The following is an 18,351-nucleotide window of genomic DNA, read 5'->3' as shown; positions in this document are numbered from 1 at the left end:
CAAGAACCCACATTACCAGGGAATGGACAGTCCTCATTATGGCAGAGATGGAGGGTGGGCAGAGTAGTATGACCCTGACTCACATTTCAGAATAGTAACTGTGCTTCTCCTTTGGACTTGACCTTGACCTTTTCTTGCCATGTTTTATTTTCTGTCTTCTGTCCGTTATGTTTTCTACTCACCACATCTACCACCCTTTCTTCTTACTCATCAGTGATTTGAGGTGGCCTGTGGCTAAAAAGGGCACTCGCCTACCCTATATATCCCAGCCCAAATGTTAAAGAAGTGACTTACTCCCAGGTTCTATAACGATTCTATAATGAGTAATAATAATGACAAAAATCATCATTGCTTTATTAATACTCCTGCCACTACTGGGAATATAAAAAGTAAATGCAAAGGTATGCTAGAAAAATGAAAATTAATTTTTAAAAATGTTCTTATGGTTATCTATGTTATTTCCATTAAAAATACTTTAAAAACATATAGTTTCATTGTTATAACAGTATTTTTCAGGGCCAAGATGATGAACCATCAGTAAATTCATTCCAGATTCAAAAGGAGAACCCACTAGTAGTTTGCTCCTCCCCCTGTAACATCTTACTGTGACAGAAATAAACTCAAATTGCCAAATCGCAGAGTAAATATGCAAGCTTCCTTTGCTGGTAGAAGTCTGTGAAATGTGTTCCTCGGGCTTTTTGGATTTCTGAACATGAAATTGAGTACCTTGTTCTTGGATCCAGCTGACGATCAAGAGAAGCTCACTGTTTTATATTTTAGCCTCTGTAACTCTGTTTTTCCTTTAGACCTAGGTGATTTATGAAGCTGATAGCAGACCTTTAGAATGAGGAAAGGGCCAAGGCTGAAGTCTTTATTTAATCTGATTTCATGGAAAGTCCCCTTTTTCTTTTGGATCATAGGTGCTGTGAAGTATAAAATTTGAGCTGTATGTCAGTTTCAGTTGAGGCAGTTTAATAATTTTACATACCATGATCAGTTTCACAACTGATTCTCTTCCTTGTTCCAAATCTGGAGAAATGATAAATTTACTGACTCTGGATCTCATTAAATAAGAAGCAAATATAGAAAATACAGCCTGAGGCATAGACTCTTCTATTAAATATATGATACTATTTGTTAAAATCCTTAAACATGGCTATTGATTTTTAAAAATTAATTGCCTTTTTTAAGAACAAATTTAGATTTACAGAAAAATTTAGATTATAGTACAGAGAGTTCCCATATTCTGTCCCCTCTCCTGCACACAGTTTCCACAGTTAACATCTTGCTTTGGAGCAGTGTATTTGTTATGATTTGTAAACCAATATTAATACATTATTATTAACTGAAGTCTACAGCTTATTGTAAGGTTTACTCTGTGTTTTACAGTTCTATGAGTTTTGAAAAATGCATAAAGACATGCATCCACTATTGCAGCATCATACAGAACAGCTCACCACCCTAAAAATCTATCATATGTCACCTACTCATTCCTTTCCACTTCCCTCTGCCTGTTTTCCTCCTGGCAACCACTGATCTTTTCATTATTCCAGAGTTTTGGCTTTTCCAGAATATCAGGCAGTTGGAATCATATAGTATGCAGCCTTTTTTGACTGGCTTATTTCATTTAGTAATGTGTATTTAAGTCTCCTCCCTGTCTTCTCATGGCCTTTTCATTTGTCACTGAATATTTTATTGTATGGATGTACCACAGTTTATTTATTTATTTGTCTACTGAAGAATATCTTGAATGCTTACAGTATTTGGAGACTACTCATAAAACTACTATAAACATTTATGAGCAGGTTCTTTTTTTTTTGGACATAAGTTTTCAGCTTAATTGAGTAAATCCTTGGGAGCGTAACTGCTGGATTGTATAGTAAGACTATGTAAGCTTTGTAGAAAGCTGCCAAACTGTCTTCCAAGGTGGCTCTACCATTTTTCATTCCTACCAGCAATAAATGAGAGTTTCTGTTGTTTCGCAACTTCACCATCATTTGGTGGTGGTGTTTTTGGGATTTTGCTCATTCAAATAGGTGTGCAGTGGTATCTTATTTTGGTATGCAATTCCCTGAAGACATGATGTTGAACATCTTTTAGTATGCTTATTTGCCAGGCTATCTATATATATCTTCTTTGGTGAGGTGTTAGTTGAGATCTTTGGCCCATTTTTAAAATTTGACTGTTTAGTTTCTTACTGCTGAGTTGTAAGAGTTCTTTGTATATTTTGAACACAAGTTCTTTATCAATTACGTGTTTTACAAATATTTTCTCCCAATGTGTATTTTTCTTCTCATTCCCTTAACAGTGTCTTTTGCAGGGAAGAAGTTTTTATTTTTAATAAAGTCAGTGTATCAGCTTTTTATTTCATAGGTTCTACTTTTGTGTTATATTTAAAAGCTCATCACCAAACCCATGGTCACCTAGATTTCTTCTGTTATCTTTTGGTATTTGTAAAATTGTGCAGTTTGCATTTGGATCTATGATCCATTTTCAGTAAACTGTGGAATATCTGAAATCTGTATCTAGCTTATTGTTTTATATAGAGTGTCCAATTGTTCTAGAACCATTTGTTAAATGACTATCTTTTATCCACTGAACTGCCTTTGCTCTTTTGTTAACTATGAAAGATTGGTTGAAATAGTAAATTTCCCGACTCTGATTCTGAGTACAAAAGTAATTGGTTAAACCAAATACAGAAAATCTATACTGAAACATGCCTTAGCATATTAAATATTTGGTAATATTTGTTAAGATCCTTAAACTCAAACACAGCCATTAACTTTCCTGTTTCTTCAGAGACATAAATATTTCATTTTATTTATGTGGCTTGAGTTCTAATAATGAAACAATCATTTATTAAGTGTGAGATGCTAAGCTCTCTCTCTCTATATATATTCATTTAATCCTCACAAAACCCTTATGAGGTTTTATCAATATTCACATGGATCATATCATAGAATGGTGGCTTACAGAAGTTAAATACCTTGCCCATGGTCATCCAGCTGGTATATGGCTGAGCCAGGATGGGAAGTCACCAGGTGATTCCAGGAGCAAAGATCTTAAGCACCTTTTGATATTTTCTTCATGTTCTCCTTTAAAACTTGAGTCCTCGCCTCAATTGGCTTCCACTTCAGGATTGTGGTGAAATGGTTGCTGCAGTTCTGGGTCTCACATCTCTTCCAGGAAATTTAAAAAAGAAAATCAATGGAACTTTTTCTTAGAGAACCTCTTATACTTCCCCTTTCATTTTGGTTGTTTGTGCATTCCTAAAACAACTCCAATGATCTGGGGAATGATGAAAGGTGATTGACTTTGCCATATATTGTTGATCAATTGCTGTTGAGGGAATTAAAATTATCCATAGAAATATAAGGCCCCTTGAGCTGGGGATGGTCAGGTTTCCTTGCATGGGATGGTGATGATGAGAAGACACCTATTTGGAAATGAGCTAGGCTCTGAGTAGAAAGCCACGAATTTTCCTTTTACCTGTTTGTATACTTTCCTAATCACATTGCACCTTCCAGCCTCATCTCCTGTGTACTTTGCTTAACTTCACTTAAATTGGATGATCACTGTTTCTAATTATGCTCATGATAAGCCCCCTCTGTGCCTTTGCTACTTTGTACAGGCATTATACTTTTGAGTCAAAGACAGCTGGTTTCAAATTCTAGCTCTGTTCACCCAGAGTGAGTAACTTACCCTCCCCCATCATGGTTTATTCCATTGCAAAAAATAGAAATAATAGCTATCTCATAGAGTTGCAACAACTATAAATTAAAAGAAGAACTTATGACAATGTCTGTGGTGAGGAAAAATAATGGTTCCTTGAAATACCTCCTTGCTAATACCTCCTTGCTAATAGCACACAATTGTCTTCTGGCTTCATTTCCATCTTATCTTTGTCAAGACTTGAAAAATAACCAATGTATGAGAAGAGGGAAATATGGTAGTAAAAGCTTTTTTTTCTAAAACTTTCATTTTATACATTGGAAAAATAAACTTCCATAAAGTATGTTCAGAATCCTTGCCATGCACATGGGGCAAGGAAAGGAGCCAGCCTGTTATGTTACCTTCTGTTCCTCACAAAAGTGACTCCTATTGCCTGCAAAGCCTGAATGTCCCTCCCCTGCCATTGACATCTGGCTGATTCCTTTATTTCTTCATAAAAATGTCACCTCTTCAGAGAAGATATTGCTGATCCTTCAATCTTTCAAGCTCATTAAGTCTTCTGTTATTGGTTCAGACAACACTCCATCCTTCTCCTCTTGTAGCCCTCACCACATGTGTGATTATAGGTTCTCTCTCTTTGTCTTCCTTCCTGACTTGTAATCTCTCGAGGACCCAGATGGCTTTATCTCCTTCACTGCCATAGCCTAGTGCCTAGTATGGTCCCTGGCACACACACAGGCACTTAAACATAGCTCTTAGTTAAGTGAATGAACAATTGGAACCTGGCCTGAAAGGTGACAATTCTCAGAATCCAGAAAGCTAGATAGACTTATTTGTTTGCTGCATATGCCTAGAAAAGAGTAAGAAAAATCAGCAGAAATAAAATATTTCTAAAACAACACACAGATCTACTGATTGCCTTGTGGGAGTATTAAAGGTCCAAACTGTTCTGTGAAAAGTAAAACGATAACTACATTGGGTAAGTTTTGTTTCCAGTTGACAGACACATTCTTGTATCAGTGTCATATCATTCTTATTGAATCAAATAATATTTTACACATGCAAAAAAATGGAGCAATAAGAAAATGGAGTATAAGAAAAAATGGAGGTAGACATGGTGAAAAAAGTAATTAAAATTAAAATAAAGGATGTGAGGCAAAATTCCCTGAAATATCTTTAAAATCCCACAGAATATTTAAAAGAAAATGTTTAGAATGACTTAAACACAAATAAGGTGTCTGATCTCATTAATATGTTAATCACATTAGACAATGATTTTTTTGTGTGTATATTGAAAAATAATGCATAATATTTGTTGATTTATTTTCACTGGTTCCTGAAATACAGCACTGAAATTAAACACTTCAGATAACAACTTAAATGTTCCAAACACAGTTCATTGCAAACTTGGAAAAAACCAAATATAGTACAGTGTACTGCTGCATGAATTCTGGCATTTTTCAATTCTCCTTGAAATGGGAAGGAATATACATACTCTAAGGTGATTATCATCAAGAGATCCGTGAAAGGTGATTAGTATAAAGTTTGTATTTTAAAAAGTTGAAGACTGGGAGAAATGTATTTAGAGAATATTTATGATGGGAGGAGAATGGTGTAGAATACAGGATTGGAATTCAGATTTTCCTAGGTTTAAGTTCTAATTTTCAGTCAGCTATTTAATTGCTATTTAATCACTTTGATATTGTTTTTAAAACTACTTGATAAGGATAATAATTATAATAAAAACTCCTATTATTTTTGTTTGACTCAGAAGTAATATATACCAACCGTCTGACACATAAATAATGGCACAATAAATAGTTTAATTTTATTGTATAGAATAAGAAGCCACTTCTTGTCAACAAGACAATAGGCTGCTTCCCTAACATGAAATCAAGTTCATTTCAACACTGAAGTTGAAACCACCAACAATTACAAATACTCAGGTAAAGAGCAATATGTTTGGCCAATGTCATACAAAGAAACAGCCCTTGTCTATTACAAATTGCATTTATCATAAACCTTGCTGACAGCTTTGGTAAGACGGCCTCAAAAGGAAAATATTTGCAAAACTAGGAAATGCTCTGAGGGCTCAAAGGAGAAAAAGACACTACTGCCAGCAAAAATACCTGTAAGAAAGCTTTGTTCTCAGTTGAACTTTTTTTTTCTGTCAATCTAAAAACCACCAGTTTCCTCCACCAAATGCAAAAACCAATAGAGGAAACAGAACTGATGGATGAGTTCAAAGCCAGATTTCTTTAAGCCTGTGATGGCAGGTAGAGTCAGGGATAAAGATTGCTTCTTCAAGTGATCTGATTTCTTGAACTTAATTTCACAGTCTATCAGTTACCTGAGAGACATTATTTTCTTCAGCTTGGTCAAGTCAAAAGCAAGATTTCATAGATATAAATAAAGAGAGGGAGTAAAGTCTTCTTTCAGGGGAATATTATCCCCTAGAGACATGAACCAACTTCTTATAGCTGTTTGTACCTCTGATGTTTCCCAAAAGGTTGGTTAAACCATGGAATACTTTTAATAGCTCCAGCTTACTCATGTGGAAAAAAAAAGCCCAATAATATCTTAAATGTACAAATAAAGGACATTGCACCAGTGGATAAAATGTCACCATCGGATTTACAATATTGGTGGTATTGTGTTATTGTTCTTAGGTATATTTTAATGCCTTTAACATACTTCTCTTGGATGATTTGGAAAACAGATCCTTTTAGCTAATAGAAACAAAATCAAAACAAATAATTTTCAGAAGCGTTCAGTGGTAGATTTGTGGATTGCATAGTATAAGAAGACTAGTGGAGGAAATTTTGATGTATTTACATATTAATTCATTTTTATGTATTTATGTCTTCCCTCGTTCCACAGATGATTTAAGATGCCTAAAAACAACACAATGTGATTTTTAAAAATTAAAATAACTCAGTCAGGAAATGAGGGCAAATAAAAGAAAGAAAGAAAAGATAGATTGACAATTAGTACAAAAGCTACTGGCCATGTGGTTTAGTATATGTGTTGTTTTGTCTGTGATTCAGAAAAAATTTTCAGTGAAACAGTTGCTCAAATGGCTATGGGCCAACAGAGATTTTACTTTTCAAAGACTGAGAAGAAATAAAGCGGTCCTGACCTGTTTCCCCTGGAAAGTACTTCTTGGACCCCACCATGATAGTAGGTGGCCCAGTCTATTTGGCTGAAGTTCCTGCATTTGACAGCCTGTATAGCCACAGCTTAATCACTGGTGAAACTTCGACAGAGGAAAAAGGGTATTCTAGGTATAATGAAAGTTAAACTTTTTTCTCTGTTATTCTGTATACCCTGCATATGGTCATTACAGATAATGCCTGCCAGAAAAGCTTCACGAGCCTCCCAAGGCAAAATCATATCAGAAGGAAATAGCCTCAGCAATAATGCAAATAGCAGCTTTTATTGTAGATAGGACCACTTGAATCTACAGAGAGGATTTCCAAGGTCATGACTGTATATCTTTTCTCTCTCTCTAATTCTTACCCAGGGATCGTCTATGTCAAGAATGACAAATAGATTTTCATATTGAGTTACAACTTAGCTCAATTGTTAATTGGTAGTTGATAGCTAACACTGTATGTTGAGCAAGATTCTGTGCCTGAATCCGGCCCCAGTGGGAAAGACTAATGTGATCAATTAATGATATTGGCTAAGAGAGTGGGAATAAAAGTGGTGGCAAGTGCATTGAGCATATCTGGTTTCGAGAGTTTTCTGTTTTTTTAATTCTGATTATACCCCAGAGTTGTAGGAAATTGACCTTATGGTACCTACATTTCTTTCCTAAGACCTTTTCAGAAAGGGTAATGATGAGTCAAGAGTTTTCTCGACTCTATGTAAGGAAAGACTGATGACTTTCCTCCATTCTGTGATTGCTTCCATGTGTATTTGTTGTTGTGAACAAAGTACCAACATGAGCAACAGCATATTTCATATATTGAAAAAATTATCCAATTTAAACAGAATTGATCTGGATTGCAGATGAAGAGCGAGAAAAGGGATCCATATCCAGGGTTATATATTTTCTGTCATTACATTACAGATCTTTTTCATTATATTAATTTGCTATTAAGCCAGAAATAGGCAGTTATGAAAATCTTTTGCTTCTAGTATGTAGGTGGTTTCTAATTTTAGACTCTTCCTATTATGGATGGTAGAATGATTTCAAGCCCAACATAAGTCATGTTTGTCTTCTAAGATTCTGGAGGTATTACTTAATCCTCTAGGAATATGAAAAGTATTGTGGACATTATCATGATTGAAAGGGTAAACACAGATGTGTGTTGCCAGTGAATTTTTGAGCATGAATAGTGTGAGAACATCATCGATGGAATTCCAAGAACTTAAAATGCTGTGGGAAACTGGCTCCCAAAAAGTTACACAACATCTGACATGCAATTATCCTTCCACTAATCATTTCACTAAGAGTCAGTAGTGTTCATGAGGCTAGTTGGTTGCTTAAAAATGTTTAGAGGAGAACATTTAAAACTATAATGAAATTGTAACTGTAGACTGAAATTTGTAGCTGAAGATAATGATAGAATCCGGGCAGTTACCATTATTTTCATATACAAATGTGTATAGTGTATTGATCCATGACTGGAGTCATCTGTGATGTTGTAAAAGATCATAAAACTTGCTTAGAGAGCTAAGGCTTCCCAAAATTGGTAGGTGAATTTCTTTTTACTGATGTTGAATGTATTTACATTTTTATTATTGGAATAGAAATCTGTTTGGTAGGAAGCGAGCAGGTGTCTCTGAAGAGATATCACAGTGGGAAATGTTTATGGAATTTCCATACTTGGTTTCCACCCAATAGTACATATCTCATAACATTTCAGCTAAATTAGCACATTCATTTTTGTGTTATATGGGGGTGGAAAAAAACTAACGTTTTCTAGTTTTTGAAAATTAATCAGACATTTTTAGCTTCATTTTCTTTTGAAATAAGAAATAAAAGTTGCAAATATGAACTTCCACCTTGGCAGGATTAAAAACTCATTCAGGCATGAAGAAAATCAATATCAAGTCAGGAGAAAAAGGAAATGAGGAGGCTCAATTATGAAGGTTTGAAATAAAACTCCCGTGCACAATGAGTCCTATCTTTTCAAGGTCGTCCCTGGTAGCTGCTGATCCCTACAAAGACATGAACTTATGAATCAGGAAGTATAGTACAGCATGGTTGAGGAAACGCTCTCCGAGGGAGAGCTTCTACATGACTGCTGTGCTTTCAGAGAATCTCATAGCCATCACTGATACCTCTAAGGCGGGTATTCAGAAGATGAAACCTTGACCTGGTACTTGAGAAAAGCCACCTGACCAGGAATATGCATTATGTTATATGAATAAGAAGTAAATTTTTATTGTGTTAAGGCATTCAGTTTGGAATTTGTTAGTTTCAGCTGCTAGCATCATTTTAAATAACATGGACAATTCTTCTTATCATCTCCAGAAATTTTTCCAAAGTGTCTCAAAATAATAACAAATTGAGTAAAACGATACTCTTGCTAGGTAAAGCCAGATTTCAAGCAAGTATTCTAGACCCCAAATCCCTCCTCTAAAGAAATTATAGATCAGCCTCCAATTCCCCCACCTGTCACGTACTTCCACTAAAGGGTTCACAGGAAAGAATATACCCACCACAAAGGTGCCATATAGAATGGGTTTCCCAGCAAATAGGACCTGGAGATATTGTGATATAATCAGAAATATATATGTGGATTCTGCCCCAGATTCCTGACACACAGAGCTCCTAAACCCCTTGTGTATAGGGGTGCTAGGATAGTTTTTTGTTCTAATATTTGGTCTTTGACCCAGGTTCCTGACACAGAGCTCCTAAGACCTTTGTAATTTTCTGAGTGATAGAAGCATCTGGCACAGAGCTCCTACACTCCTTGGAATTTCCTGGGTGAGAGGAGTATCTTTAGTTTTCTTGCTGCCAGGGAACCAACAATGTGATTAGAAGATTGGAACCTTCACCTCCTGTCCCCCAATCCCTGGACCGCTGAGGAGAGGAGAGGGGCTGAAGGTTGAGTTGATCACCAATGCCAATGACTTAATCAATCATATCTATGTAATTATGCCTCCATAAAATCCCCAAAGGACTGATTTCAAAGAACTTCTTGGTTAGTGAAAACATTTGCATGCCAGAAGGCACTCGCACTCCAACTCAGCAGGTATGGAAAATCCTACACTCAAAGCTCTTCCAGACCTTGCCCTATGTATCTCTTCATCTGGCCGTTCGTCTGTATTCTTTATTATATCCTTTATTAATAAACTGGTAAACATAAAGTGTTTCTCTGAGTTCTATGAGACACCACAGCAAATTAATTGAACTCAAAGGAGGGGACCGTGGAGACTCCAATTTATAGCCAGTTGGTCAGAAGCATAGATCACAAACCGGGGCATACAACTGGCATCTTAAGTTTGGGCAGTTTTTTGGGACCGAGCCCTCAACCTGTGGGATCTGATGCAATCTCCAGGTAGCTGTGATAGTGCTGAATTAAACTGGAAGACACCCAGCTGGTGTCCATTGCTTGGTGTGTGGGAAACACTCCACAGGCACCTGGTTACAGAAGTGTTAAGTGGGTGTGTGAGTAGAAAAAACACTGTGTTTTTTCCTATCCATATTATATTCCCAACTCAGTTCTAGGTACTGCTTTTAGTTTTCTAATAAGTGAACAAAACAATGAGCACCTTAACACTGAGCGCTACCTTAGGAAGGCTTAACTGATTTACAGGCCTAAGAAAGTCAAGATGCTTTATCTAAGGTAGCAGGTTGTATATTAAGGTTCCTGGATATTTTGTTTATTTGCCTTTTTTGCATGGAGCATCAAAGCAATAAACAATTTTATATCAGGCTAATAGTGTGGCTGGAACATGAAATTTATAGAAGTAGTAAAAGCAATGATTTATGTTCTAAACTGAAAGGGTAATCATGTGATCTAAGACTGGCAGAATCAAAAGTCATAACTGCTGTCAGTCATCTGGAAGTTTTCAAATATTCAGACATTTGGCAGTAAGTAAACAAAAGGTTTGAATAAGTCACAATTTTTTCTTTAGCTTTTGAGAAAATTATTTTGGTATATACATTAAATATTAATTGAGATAATATATTTCACATATGCATTTTAAATTGTATAGTAATGGAGTACTACCACTATTTTAAAGCCTTCAGTTGTAGCTTTGGTAAGGTAGCTATTCAAAATACACTTTAAATTTTTTATTGCCTGATAGATTCTGCCCATGTAAAATATCCTTCCGGAGATATGACAATAGAGTAATTTTACTGAAACATTTCCTATTTAATTTTTCCAAGAATATTCTGAACAACCATATGGAAATGTGAATTTTTCAACTAAGTAATGATTTTCTGCAGTCATTGCAAGCAAAATAGAAAAATGCAACTGTGAATCTAGACTCAGAGGTTAAAAACAAATCAGGTAGAGTCCTAAACAAATTAAGGCTGCCCTGGTTCATGCTCTGGCATTAGTGTTCCATATGAATTTTGCTAAAACACTTGCAAGTATTAGAATTTGAGGTCAACAATTATGGACAGGTTACATTTTCTTTAAATCCAAGATATTTTTAGTTGCTCTGGGCCTGTATTATTAATAAGATCCATTGAAAGAAAAGATAGAATCCTTGAATTTATATTATTTTATGATATTCCTAGATAAGAATCGTAGGATTATTATGGTAGGGGAGAATTCGGAGGTTAACTTAACGGGGTTATAGCCTTTGCATCACATAAATAATAGTAACAATAAATAGTTAGCAAGTATCAACCATTGGTCTTAGATGCTATTGCAGAATTCTTTTTATAGAAAGAAAACAAATTCCATATTTTTGAAAAAGCTTACCATCTAGTTAAGTTTTGAAAAGCCAACACCTTAAGGATTGATATAAAGCAAAATATTAAAAAGTAAGTGTTACATGAATGCCAAAGAAGACTGGCATTAATGGGTAATATTAACTCCAAAAAAGCTGAGTATTTGAGGTTGATCTTAAAGAGTATGATGGGTATAAATTAGTGAAGAGTAGGGAAATAGAGTTCCAGAATACAGCAGGGTAAGAACAGGGTAGAAACACTAGTGAAAATTTGCATTTACACACTTTTTCTTGTAGGTGAGAGTTTAATTTACCTCGAGAATGCAGCATCTAGGAATTGTGCTTTTTGTGCCTCTTTCAGCAGATTTTTTAGTTCATAATTTTCCTCTGGCCCTGGTTGTAAGATATTTATGCTCAACTGTGTTCATTGTTTTTTGTGAACTTATAAAAATTGCTTTTTTATTAGTCTATAAAAGCCATGTTTGGAGACAGCCTAAAACAAAAATTAATGCAACTTATCACCCTACAGCATGGAACAAGTGCCTGTTTCAGTCTCTTATTTAAGCACCACAGATGCGTTGAAACCTAATAAAAATTGTTCCCTGGCACATCAACCCTAACCTGAGAGTAAGAAGCTAAAAATCTGTGAATCGCCTACAACCAAAGGGAGGTCTTTTGAGAGCTGCATTGTTAAAACTCTGAGAACAGGCATGTTATGTCTAGAGGCATAAAATCTGGGCTTTGTGAAGAAGCAAATGTTTATCACTTAGTAAATACTCTTCCTCCTTCATCACCTTGACTTTTTAAAACAATTAGTCCTTTTAATTGCGTTATGGCTCTCTTTGGCTTTGAAATATATTTTGCTGGACAGAAAAGGAGGCTGCATTCTTTATGGTCCTGAAATAATAATTGCAAGTAGTAAGACATATGAGACGTGCTAGTTTAAGGCATGTTCAATAGCTGTCTCCCTATATCCATGAAGGTGAGGGTAATAGGAAATACATCAAAATGAGCCAGTTTGGAAAATCATAACAATAACAGCAATAATGATGATTATTATATTACAAACACAAACACAGCACACAGCCCTGTGGATGTGATTGTTTTCCAGTGGATAGCTTGGGCCTCCCAGTTCACTTCCGAATGTGCCCAGGGATGCTGTGCAGATGGCCAGTACTTGCAGTGTGAGCCAGCTCACTGGTACACAGAAAGCTGGAGTTTGAGAGGAGAGAGCAAAATACAAAGTGTGTGTCCTAGACTTTCCCATCTGGCCTTCTCATGAGATAGGCCAACAGCCTTCAACAGGTGATGCTTCCTTCAGTAGCCCCACCTCCCTTGGCTCCTGCCCCTGACCTGGCTCAGGAGTCTTCATGGGAACAGTGTGCCCTTGTCTTCATCAAAAGCAGCCCTGCAGGGAGGAGGCTCAGAAGGAACTGGTAAGAAAATAGCACTCTAATGCTCTTTCCTCAGGTGCTCTCCAGATACATTCTCAGGACATATTCATCTGGGAATGCGGATTTTTATTCCTGTACCTCATTCAGTTGGAGGTGTAGAAAACCAAACTCTCTATCTGGTTAGTCTTTAGGAAAAGTATGCTGGCCCTCCCAGATGTGATAAGAAGCCGGTTAAAATGATCTGGGCATTAAGGCAGCCACAGTGGAAGAATTCTAGCTAAATAGATACCATCTGTACCCCCGGAGCAAGCACATCACATCCAGCTCCTGACCCGATTATCTCTGAGCTATGGCTCCTGTGGCTCGGTCCACAAGTCCATGCCTGGGGTTCCCAGAACACAGACCAACTGGTTGTGCAATGAAGACTTTATGAGAAACTTTGTTTTCTCTTTTCCTAAGGGCCTGAAATCAGCAAGCCAAAAAGCATTTTATCCTAATATAGAAAAGAATTAGACAGCAGATGCTTCTTCACAGCAGCCTGTGTGCTGGGGATAGAAAAAAAACATGGCGTAGCCTTCTCTCTGGCAAGAGTTAGGACTGAATCATCATGGGAGTGTTTGTGGTAAAATTACATTTTTCCTTTAGATAGTGGAATTATTATCACTGGGCTATAGACAGCTAGTCCAGAGTGACTTTGATGAGACATACTCTTTTTCACCACATAAAGAGTGTGTCTTTGGCTCCAAGGGAACAAAATATCCAAGAATATCGTCATGGGAGGAGAGCAGATAGGAGACCCTGGAAAAAGTTGGCTGAGATCAAGAAGGGAGGAGAGCCAGCAAAGTAATGAAGAGGATTTGTTTTCTTTTTGAACTAAGGATGGGGATTCGGTCATGTCTCCATAATCGTGTAAACACAAAAGGTCATCCCAATGAACAATGTTCCCAGTGGCCTCCATGAAGCAAACTACAAAATCAATTCTATATCATCTAACCAAAGACCACTACTAGGGACTAGGATGCCTCCTTAGGCTTGATGAGTGAAAATACAATTTTGTCTAGAGGCTTATTCAGATCAGGAAGGAAAAGGAGAAAAGAGAATTATTGAGGAAGTTCCTCCAATATTGGACAATATTGGATTTTTTCCTTTTTTTTTTCTTTTTTGACAGGGCCTCACTGTTGCCCAGGGTGGAGTGCAGTGGCATGATCTGGGCTCACTGCAACCTCCGCTTCCCAGGTTCAAGTGATTCTCATACCTCAGCCTCCTGAGTAGCTGGGACTATAAGCACTTGCCATCACACCTGGCTAATTTTTGTATTTTTTGGTAGAGAAGGGGTTTCACCATGTTGGTCAGATCAGTCTCGAACCCCTGGACTCAAGCAATCCTCCTGCCTCGGCCTCCCAAAGTACTGGGATTACAGATGTGAGCCACCGTGCCTAGTGACTTTTTGCATTGCTGATGCTTTAGATTTTCATCTATACCTGGCAGTTGCATAGATCTCCAACCTAACTCCTTGCCGCTAGTGTCTTCTCTCATTTAATCAATTCTTCCAGTTGGCCTTTGTTTTATCTTTCTAAAAGATTAAATTTCCCTCTGCAATCCCTTCCCTTTGCTAGCTCCTCGTGAAATATCAAAGTCCAGCTTCTTCAACCTGAACATCATCTATAAAATATGGATACTCCCTGCCTCCTCCAATCCTACCTCCTAACAGTCCTCTGATCCAAGATGACTTTCTTCTCACTATTCCTGGAAGATATCTCCTCTTGCATTTCTGTGTATTCAGTTGATTATGTTGTTCTCATCAAAAATGGGCACCTCCTTATATACATCTGCTTATCCAAATCTGTCCACTCCCCAAGCCCCTCCTTCAAGATCATCTTCAGTGCTCCTCCAGATGTGTCTTGCGTATCTCTGAATTTCTATAGCATCTAATGCTTATACTTTTGTAATTTTAGCACTCCATTTAGGCTTATTCAGATTTTTTTCCAACATTATTATGTATTTGTATAGAATGTCTTCTCCATTGAAAGAAAAATCTCCTCTGTGACATGGACTGTGTCACAGACATTTTAATATCCCTCATAATACTTCAAATGGTTTAATATAAACATTCAAAATCTTTTTCTTCCCAAATCAGTCTACATGTAACCTTTAAACCTCATTGTCAGCCTTTGGGAATGGGAAAATAAGTCCAAATGAGGCAATCCATTGGAAGCTCATCATGCTTCTATCTCTCCTCTCCCCACTAGGTCAAGAGATCAGAGTAATCTTTGAGCTAATGAGGACACTAGGTGACATCAAGCCCAGACACTTTCTGAGCAAGTGGCTGGTCCTGAGAGGTGATTGAGGTCACACAACTATAAGATATAAGCAGGAACTGAAAAATCACATCTCCAGACTCATCACTTGGTATGTTTTTTCTCCTTTTGTTGTATTGCTCCCCATCCTAGCTTTTCTATGACTGCTGGGCCGGAAAATATTGGTTAATTCAATTTTAGAAAAAAAAAAAAACCCAAAACTAAAGAAATGAAAACAATACGGGAGGGAAAACAAAATGTAGGGTTGGTGTGAACAGGCTTTTAGCTTTTCAGTTAGGTTTTCAACGCTTCAGGAATCCAGGTCATGGCTGTCAATTATGGCTGTGCTTTTGTTCACTTTGATTCTGTTTTGATATTTTCTTTTTGACATTTTAGAAGTTGCTTTGGATTGAGCTAACCACGTTGCTTATACCACCAATTATGATTAGTTGTCAAAAAAGAGCCACAATTTGCCCTCCATACTGCTAGGTTGCTGCTGCTTTGTTCCAGATAATTCTACCTGAGATAAAGCAAAAATCACAATGCTGGACCTAATGAAAATATTGATGAAATAGTCAAAGTGACAAATGCATACAATGTAAAAAAAAGAGTAGAAATTTGATGCACTTTAGAAATACTCTAAGAATCACTACATTTATATTTTAGGATGCCAAGAGGTATTTCTAGAAGGAATAAAATTAACATATCAGTATGGTTTTATAGAATTCTAAAGCAAGATTTAAAAGTCCTGAATTTAGCTGTTTATCAAGGTATTGGTCATTAAATTCCTTGATTCTCTGTTTCCCCATCAGATGAGAATTATACAAATCACATATTTGCTTTTATTATTAGAAATACATAAAAGTATGTGAAAATGTGTTTACATATTGAACGTATTTTTTGTGGACTTAAAGAAGTGTTGTTTCCTGGGCTGAGACTTATTTTACTGGTTGTGTTATACTGATTTTCCATGTGCATTTGCTAGGAAGAAAATAGTAATAGGATTTTTATTTTTTAAATGTGAGGCTTACCAATCAGGCTACAAGATGGATGAATTCAACCATACAGCATACAATTTTTTATTCTTTATGCTTCTGTGTTATCTTCCCTCCATTTCTCTCCACGTCCCACATTCCATCACCCCATTCTGATCACTGTCAATCACTGCACTGTTTTTTCCTTGCTCTGATCTCCTAACCAGATAGATCCACAACTGACAGGAACTTATCAGGAGAGACACGACAGCTCACAACATACAAGCCATATATGAACCTGAAAGCCCCTATTAGGGGTGGATGCACACAGGATAATGATAGAGCAGTTGACAAATAACTAGCAGTTTGGCTCATTTACACTGAAGAGTTTTGCATGCTGCGGTAGTTATGTGCCCATTTATTGCACCTTCATAGACAGTATAAATCTGATTTAGTCCACTTAACCCTTTACTGTGATTTTTGCTGAGAATGCACTTACATAGTCTCACAGTAAAAGAGATTCTCAGAAATGAGCAAAAAATAAAACCAAAAACTCACTTTCTAATTTTCTTTCTCATAATCACCTTTAGGATCACTACAGATCAAATATAACTAGTGTTTCTGCAGAGCAGCATTCTTTTTTCATATGTGCAAAGGTAATTCTGTTAACATAATAGTTACTTATAATCTAAGTAGGTCTCCGTTTCTGCTTTCAGCTTGGTGTAGTTTATCGCAGACCAGTGATAAGATCCAAGAAAAAAAAAATAAAACAACATGTAGAAAATTGAAATTTAAGAATAATATGTACTATGTACAATAGCTCAAAAATTATCAAATACTTAGAAAAGACATGCAAGACCTCTGCACTGAAAATTAAAAACAGTATTCAGACACCCTTAAAAACTTGTAAATAGAAGCATATTCCATGTTTATAGACTGAAGACTCAATATTTTATTTTTTAATTAAATTCTAAAAATATTCTCAGAGTCAGGGGGTGAATTGTAAAGTGTACATTTTAGGAACTATGTCCCAGTTCTGACCATAGCGTCTTACTGATTTCAGCTGCTGATGACAACCTGCTCCCCAGAGAGGGCCATTTTATATCTTAATGGTGTCAAAACGAGGGTTACTTCATTTGCAGTTCTGTAAAACCTACAGTCAGATGGGTAGGGTGGCAGGATCTGGTATATGCAGTAATCATATTCAAGATTAACGGCCGGGCGCGGTGGCTCACGCCAGTAATCCCAGCACTTCGGGAGGCCGAGGAGGGTGGATCACCAGGTCAGGAGACTGAGACCATCCTGGCTAACATGGTGAAATCCCGTCTCTACTGAAAATACAAAAAATTAGCCGGGCGTGGTGGCAGGTGCCTGTAGTCCCTGCTACTCGGGAGGCTGAGGCAGGAGAATGGTGTGAACCCGGGAGGTGGAGCTTGCAGTGAGCCGAGATGGCGCCACTGCACTCCAGCCTGGGCGACAGAGCGAGACTCCGTCTCAAAAAAAGAAAAGAAAAGAAAAGATTAACATACTAGGGGTTGCTAAGTTGCCTATAACCAATCATAGAAAGGGTGTGAACAGTAACACATGTAGAATGATTAATAACAGTGTAGTGAGTTAACTAGTGTCTGCTCCAAATTCATGAGACACAATTTTTTCTAGGTTTTCTAGTATTCCCGAACTAACATATATGGTTACTACAATTCCTATCAAGATGCCAATAGGTTTTGCTGCTGTTGCTATTGTTGGGTTGTTGCAATGGTGGGGTGGGGGTGTGAAGATTGTCAGGCATATTTTAACATATACATTCAAATGACAGGCTACCTTGTGGAAACACAAAGTTGGAGGACTAACATCGTCAGATAGTAAGATTTGTTCCAAAGTTTCATAATTAAGACAGTGAGGTGTTGGTTCAATGACAGACCAATAGAACAGAATAGAGAATCCAGAAATGGATTCACAAATATATAGTCTCCTGGGGCATAACCAAGTGTAACTGCAGTTCAGTGAAGGAAAATATTTTATTTTCAATAAATGATGTCAGTTGAGATGTATATTTATAGAGGAAGAATTAGTTTAAATCATAATTTAAGGTGGCTCATAGATCTAAATGTAAAAGGCAAAACTTTAGGACCTCTAGAAGAAAAGAGAATA

The sequence above is a fragment of the Pongo abelii genome, chromosome 5 (assembly GCF_028885655.2).
Source record: "Pongo abelii isolate AG06213 chromosome 5, NHGRI_mPonAbe1-v2.0_pri, whole genome shotgun sequence".
In the NCBI taxonomy this organism is placed as follows: Eukaryota; Metazoa; Chordata; class Mammalia; order Primates; family Hominidae; genus Pongo; species Pongo abelii.
The sequence above is the reverse complement of the archived record's forward strand: the minus strand, read 5'-3'. Positions refer to the sequence as shown.